The following is a 7,074-nucleotide window of genomic DNA, read 5'->3' as shown; positions in this document are numbered from 1 at the left end:
TTTTATTTTAGCTTTTATTTTATGCATTAAATAAAATGCACTTCCCTACAATTCTTACATTTATATAGAAGCTATTATTAGTGAGATTTTTCAGACCTGGGCATTGTTCTTTTTGTAAGGGAAATAATTATAGCCATTGTAACAATACTGTGATAAGAGACGTATCATGACGATTTCGATTTCTGCTAGAAAAAATTAGCCTCCAAAGCCTCTCGGCTGTGGTTTCCATACTACTGTAGCCTGAAAGTTCAATGAAAATGTACACCTATTCCTCCCACCTCCTCAGGTCATGGGAACAAAGGGAATACCACCCTGGGTCAGACCTTCCATTCATCTCCGGTACACAGGGGTGTCAGAGGCGATCGCCATCCTCATGAGCTCACAGAAGAAAATTAAAAAGACGTTCCCAGGTAGCCCCACCCACCCTTCAAAACCAACTAGAAATTGACACCTATAATCCCACCTAAACTCTAATCTGATTTTTCGAATATGTGAGGTAACAACGTTTTTAAGAATATAATGAAACCTGAACTCCTTTTTACTTGATCTAAAACTATTTTTCTCTGTAGATCTGGTAATCCGAGTTTAGATAGATTGGTATTGACACCTTTTATGACTTAACTTTGATCAGCTTTGATCTTTCCAGAGAGAAATGTGTTACTTTTACAGTCTAATCTCAGCAGAGAAACCCCTTAAAACCCAGGATCATTTTCCCATATTCCTCTATGGATAGATGTACAGGCTGTGCTGTATTTCTTGAGATGCAGTGACCAGAACGGCATGTTGCACTCCAGGTGGGAATAAACTCTACTGTTGTACAAGGGTAACCTAAAACCTGCTGACAGCTTCAAGCTTCTCCCTGAACCTGGTCTCTCATAATTTGAGTAAGGTTATCTTTCATGTTTCTAATGAAAGTCACTTTAAAAAAAAACACACCAAAAAACCAACAGCCCTCAGACCTCTGAAGATAAAAATTTGAGTGCCTTTGTCTCACTCATATTCATATACTCCATTGAAATAAGCAGTAATTATTCAGTAATACAAGTTTTGATCAGCAATGTGAGATATAGAGTAAATCTAGCATTTGTGAATTCTTTCCAGGGAAATTTTAAAATTTTACTTATTAAAACCAAAAGGTAGAGTTTTCCAAAGTGTTAGACTTTGTTGAAGCGTGAATCCCGACATAGTTTAATTTAATTGTATGTAAGCTCTAGGATTAGTTTGGGGCATATTACAAAGTACCCGATGATCCCTGTTTTCTTACTCAAGGCCTGGTACATCTGTTACTGATTTCTGGTGCCAGGAAAGGTGACAGCAATCTGAGTTGGGGGTGGGGCTGTGTGTGCCTAGATTGGGATAATTCTGTATTGATGTGTTGAAGGGGGAAAAATAAAGTTCCATCAGACAGGCACTGATGTGGCACAAACTCCTGCTTCCACCCACTCCTTTCTCCAAGGCCACTGCCAGCTCACCCTGCATTTCTCATGTTGATTATAAGTGAAGCTTTGACAAGGGGGCATTCTGGGTATCAGACAACCGCATTATAATTCTACTGAAAAGTGTTCTTATTGTTTCTAAATTACTGGTTACAGTGAGCAGCCCTGGTGACTTGAGGGGAGGAGGCATTTTGAACAAACACATTTAGCCTTGAAGCTGGTCTTTGTAAAAGGGGAAGAGTGACAGAGATCACCTGTGTACCTCAATATGCAAAGTGGCTCTGCCAGGGAATAAGGGGGCCCCGTGAAGTTACTTAATTGCAGATATTATCCATGTCTGGAATAGCTGTGTTACCCAAACTGAATTTTCATCTCATAGAGACACATAGCACACTTTTACTACAGCCCAAAAAGCCAATGGAAGTCATCTCTTATTTTTTTGTTAGATTTTCCTCGCCTAAAGATCAAGGTATGGGCTTATGTTTCCAATTGCTGTGGGCTCCATTGTGGTAAATTTCCTTGGAGTAAAGGCAAGAAAAGAATTTTGTCCCTTCAAATATTCACCCTGTCGATGTTATTTTCCCAGAGAGAGTTTGGTGAATGCAGTTCGACTCAGGGACTCAAGGATGTGAAGGTTGCACTGAGAGTCCTCTACAGAGTGGATATTTCATATGTTAAATGCGTGCTGCCCGAGAGCCCTGTATTCCAGAGGAGTCTGTGTAATCAACACCTCACTTATTTTCTTCAATTTGCTTGCCTGATTCCAAGACCTTCTTTAATTCCTCAGAATCTTTGAATTCTGTTTACTGAAGTGTAGACATAAATCACAAAGGCAAGTGATACCTCTTAGAAACAAGGGGTGTTATCTGGATTACAGCAGGTTCTGAATAATAATGGATTTAAGAAGCAAAACCAGAATGTTGTCCACTGTGGGTACCGTTCCCAGCAGGTCTGGCCTTGCCCCCCGGAAAAGACCAAAATGTCAGTTTCACTACACTATTGTGGTTGCTGTGTAATAAGAGAGGATAATAGCTAGGTTTTTTTGGTTTCAAACAACTGATTTATGATGCAAAACTGCTGAACATTTCTGGTAAGGGAATGCATTGTTCTTTTTTATTTCTCTCTAAAGCCAAGACCTTGAATATTTGACCAGAAATATCGAGGCCCATCTTGCATTCTAGATGGTATCGCTGCTTCATTCCTTTAAAAAAGCGGTAGATAACTCTTTAGTCTCCATTCCCCTCACCCTATTCCCCTTCTCCATTCCCCACTTTGTCCTACTGCAATCTGGGCAAGTCATGTAACAGCTTTTTTTGTCAGTTTGGGTACCATAGATGAAAACAGAGAGCTTTTTTTTATTTGCTCTGAACAGGAAGAACCCTAAATCAGCTGTTTTGAATTAAAGGTTGAATTTCTTTCATGGTTTAGAGATCAGAGCGTCGAGGATTATATGTATAAAAGCTTAAAGAACTAAGTAAGATTTGCAAATGTTGGCATGTGGTCATTATGTCACATATGTATATATGTTGGGAGTGGGATGGAAGGAAACAGGGAAGAGGGTAGACACTGGGGCAGAAGGCGAAGGACACCAAGGAAAACAGACAGCTGCTTGGAGGGATGAATGTATGTAATGTGTGCAGAACTAAGCAGCAGAGGTGGCTTGACAAACTGCAGCCACACCTGCCTGTCTCAGGTGCCCTAGCCAGGCTTTCCGTGAGTAGTTTAATCCACTCATTTCAATAGGCTTCCGTGGCTTCTCTCTGCAGAAGTCCAATTGGACTGCGGAGTGAAGATGGTAAGCCTGCCTGGAGCCATAGGAATGACGCTGGGGTCTGACACTAAAGACCAAATTCTGGTCCTGGCTCTTCCGCCAGCCAGTTAGAGGAATTCTCAGGTCTTTGGGGCTTTTGTTTCTTCTTCTGGAAAAATGAGAATCTGGGCCCAAATAATGTCAAAAAATCTCACTCAGCTGTAAGAATCTAAGAGCTTCTGTATTTCTTGGCTGCTTTGAAGAGGCTACACAAGCCAGGGAGAGGAAGACTCCTGGCAGCTGGAATTAAACAGGCCTGTAGCTGAACTCAGTCCCAACATCTGAACGTTGACTGGGGCTGAGGCACAGAGGTGGAGCCCAGGGATATTTTGCTGCCTCTTATGAGAATACTAGAGCCACAGGGCAAGAATCTAAAAAGCACCTGTTCACATGTGAACATGCACACGCATAGAGACATGTCCTCTTTGCCCGTAGATCTTTAAATTTAAGTTGTATTAATTTGTTGTGTTAATTTTTTTAAAGCATTCTCGGAGGAATTAGAACTAGAGAGCAATGTACCAAAACAGGACCAAATTCAGCTTCAGAGATCCCCAGCATTTACTGTTTTGGCCAAGTAATTGAATCTGGTTGATTTCCGTGTTCTCAACTAAACGATGGAGTCAACACCTAGGTTGTAGATGCTTTGTTAGAGTTAAACAAGATTGTGTACTCAAAAGTGCTTCATGAAATATACCATTTACACAGGCCCTGCTGTTGTTCAAGCATTACAGCCAGAGGGATAGCTGAAACCCAAAGGATTCCCTGTAAAGCATGGTCTTACGAAACAGAAGCCCTCCCCAAACCATTCTGGAAGCCACAGGTTCTATTAATTCAGCCAGAGGCTTTGCACAGTTCTGAGAAAACCCTGAACCTCCACAACCACCCCCAACCCCCGTCCACCTAAAATGACAAAACCGTGCGGATAGGAGCAACAAACTAAAACGTCAACACTTACATTTTATAGTTTAAGAAACCAAAGTCTCCACAGACATTAAATGACATGGTCAAGGTCACATAACCAGTTGGCAGCAGGACTCAGCTGGGCTCCTACTGACCAATCTTCTCTCTTTCTCTCTCTCTCTCTTTTATTTTTTTAAACTTTTCTGCACTAACATTATTTTAACTGAATCTAGTAAGCTTATGGGAGTTACCCTTAAGCTGAGCGACAATTAATTACATAGGTGCTTGCTATGAATTAGTAAAAATGTATGGGAAAAAAGTAAAATACACAATGGAAAACAAAGCAAATCAGGTTAGAGCAAGGCAAAAAATCTTAGCATCTTTATCTCCATAGTCTCTCTATATTAATCCATAATATACAGTCTGTATTTCTTTACATCACTAAATACTACCTAGAGTGCCCTGGGTAATGAGGGACACTAGAGACATGTTTATTCAGCAGTTACCAATGGATAAGTGAATTTTTTCCAAAATTTTACTTTTGGGGCCAAGATTTATCTAAATATGTGACTGTTTAGACCACTAAAAAATATGGTATAAAACTTCTGATTCTCATTTCACAATATGTTAATCTTTCTTTATTTATTCCTCCCAAATGTTTTAAAAACAATCTCTCTCTGGGACAATTGGATCTTGCATATCCTGTCAAATTTTAGTAGAAAGCAAATTTTTATAACCAAATTATAAAGCTTTCAACACGGAGGCTTATTTATGATGGAAACATTGACAGCATGTTAACTGTAGTGGCTTCAGTGATACATGTGCCAGTGAGGTAGAATTTCCAAAACGGGCAAATGCTGAAATTATTTAGTGGTTATTTTAACGCCCCCACCCCCACTCCAATTCAAAGGTTTCCGATCCATCTTTGGAATGGAGTTTTCGATTTGACATCAACTCTACATATCCCTCGCCTCCCCCTTGAAAAAGAGACCTGAATGTTTACAGATTTTTTAAACTGTAAAACCTGTTTTTGTTTCCCCAGTAATTGATTTAAAAAGCAAGACAAAGCAAGGCAGTATTCTATGGCCATTTGGTGCTTGATCTTAAGTATAGCTCTCATTGACTGGGATTAAATCTTCCAGAAGAAAGTAACATTTTGCTTTTACCTCTGAACTGCAATTAGGAGGGGAAGAAGAAACTTCAATCCTCCCTTTAAAAATCACTATCTGAGTTTAAATCTGGCTGGCTATGAACAAAATTTCTTCAAGAAGCCAGACAATTTTCACCTATTTGAATAACAACAGAAATTCCTAATGCTTGTCTTTAGGCTTCACAGAGCTAGATTAAGCTTTATAATATTTTTTCCCCCAAAATAAAAAGGTGCCTGAGAAATTGAGGCTCTGATGAAAATAACAAACCCTTGGATAAAGCTCTTTGTAGCCTAGGGACCTGAGCACAGGAATCCCAGATCACCAGGCAACCTCTCCTGATCTAAACAGATGATCAAATGAGGATTCCATTAAGGTCTGGAATTGTTCACGTGCTTTGTAGCAGCCACAAACCCCTGGTCTTGTGTGGAATGAAAAAGAATATGACACGAAGGAAGGAGCAACTCCAGAGAAACAGAAAGCCTGTCCAACTGCTAACTCCCAGGTCAGGGGGACCTCAGGAGACCCCAGATGAAGACCATTTCATAGGTAGACCTATGTTTTTGAGAGCTTTTTCTTCTTTGGCTTCGGAAAGAGATGTTGATACCAAATGTATGGAAAAGAAAAAGGAGAAAGAGACGTTAAACATTCCCCTGTCAGGAGAAAGGGCAGGAGCAGCTGCCTTGCCTGAGAAGAGAAGGAGCCGGGAAGAGGAGAAAGTGAAACTCACCAGTTGAGCACCCCTCTCCCAGCCTGACAATCACCAAAAAAGGACAGAGGGGGGGAAGTGGATAGAATTAAATGTGGACTCATGAGTTCTAGGAGATTTAGTGATCTGAGAGGTATCACCATTTGTATATAGTAATAGTATCTTCTTTGCAAGTATAATCCTTTTGGCTAATGTGTGCTTTTTAAGGCATCCATCTCATCTCCTTTTCTGCTATGTAAAGCTACCTCTCATTTATCAAATAATTTGCACTGAAACAGATGAAAGAATAATGGAGAAGGAAAACAAAACATCTTTGATGTGTTCCTTTATCAGAAATGTGTGTCAAAGGTCAAAAAAGCAGTGCTCCAGAGTCTCTTAAACATGACATTGTCATAATATAAAAACTGACTTACTAACTTAGATTATTTGGAGAGTTAAGTGCTTGTGTTATTGCAAATTAAACTAATTAGTATCATTTCCTGACAGCTGCAGCAAGTGTTAGCAATTCCATGATTTTTCTTCAGCCGCTCATGTGGGATGCACAGAGGAGACAGATTTGTGATTTAATGGGATGGAATCGGCTTATCATACTAAGGGCACATCATTCCACCCCCAGAAGAGAACAGCTTCCACCCCCATGCCTTCCCAGTACATCCGTTATTGTTATACTATTAACTTACTGCATAGGAAGAAGCATACAGATGGGAGGTGTCAGTGGTTTCTGAAATAGCCAGGAGATGGAAATGTGTCAGAATTTGCCTGTAATGTTTCCCTTTTGGAATTGTTGAGATTACGTGCTCCTTCCTTTGAACCAAAATTGTAGCTGCCCATAAAACATGCTGGAACTAATTTCCTACCACAGCTAGCTTCATTGTTGTAAAGCAGACTTATAAAGACACCCTGACTGGGGCTTCCAGCATCTGTAAATGAACAGCTAACGTAAAGAGATAACGTATTTCATCAGCTTTCCTCCAGAGCTGATGAGACTCTAACCACGAATGGCTATCGAAGAGTAACGATAGGTGCTTTGCAGCATTAAGCACAGGAAAACTACTTCACCCTGTTAGACAC

Source organism: Felis catus, chromosome C1 (assembly GCF_018350175.1).
Source record: "Felis catus isolate Fca126 chromosome C1, F.catus_Fca126_mat1.0, whole genome shotgun sequence".
Classification (NCBI taxonomy): Eukaryota; Metazoa; Chordata; class Mammalia; order Carnivora; family Felidae; genus Felis; species Felis catus.
The sequence above is the reverse complement of the archived record's forward strand: the minus strand, read 5'-3'. Positions refer to the sequence as shown.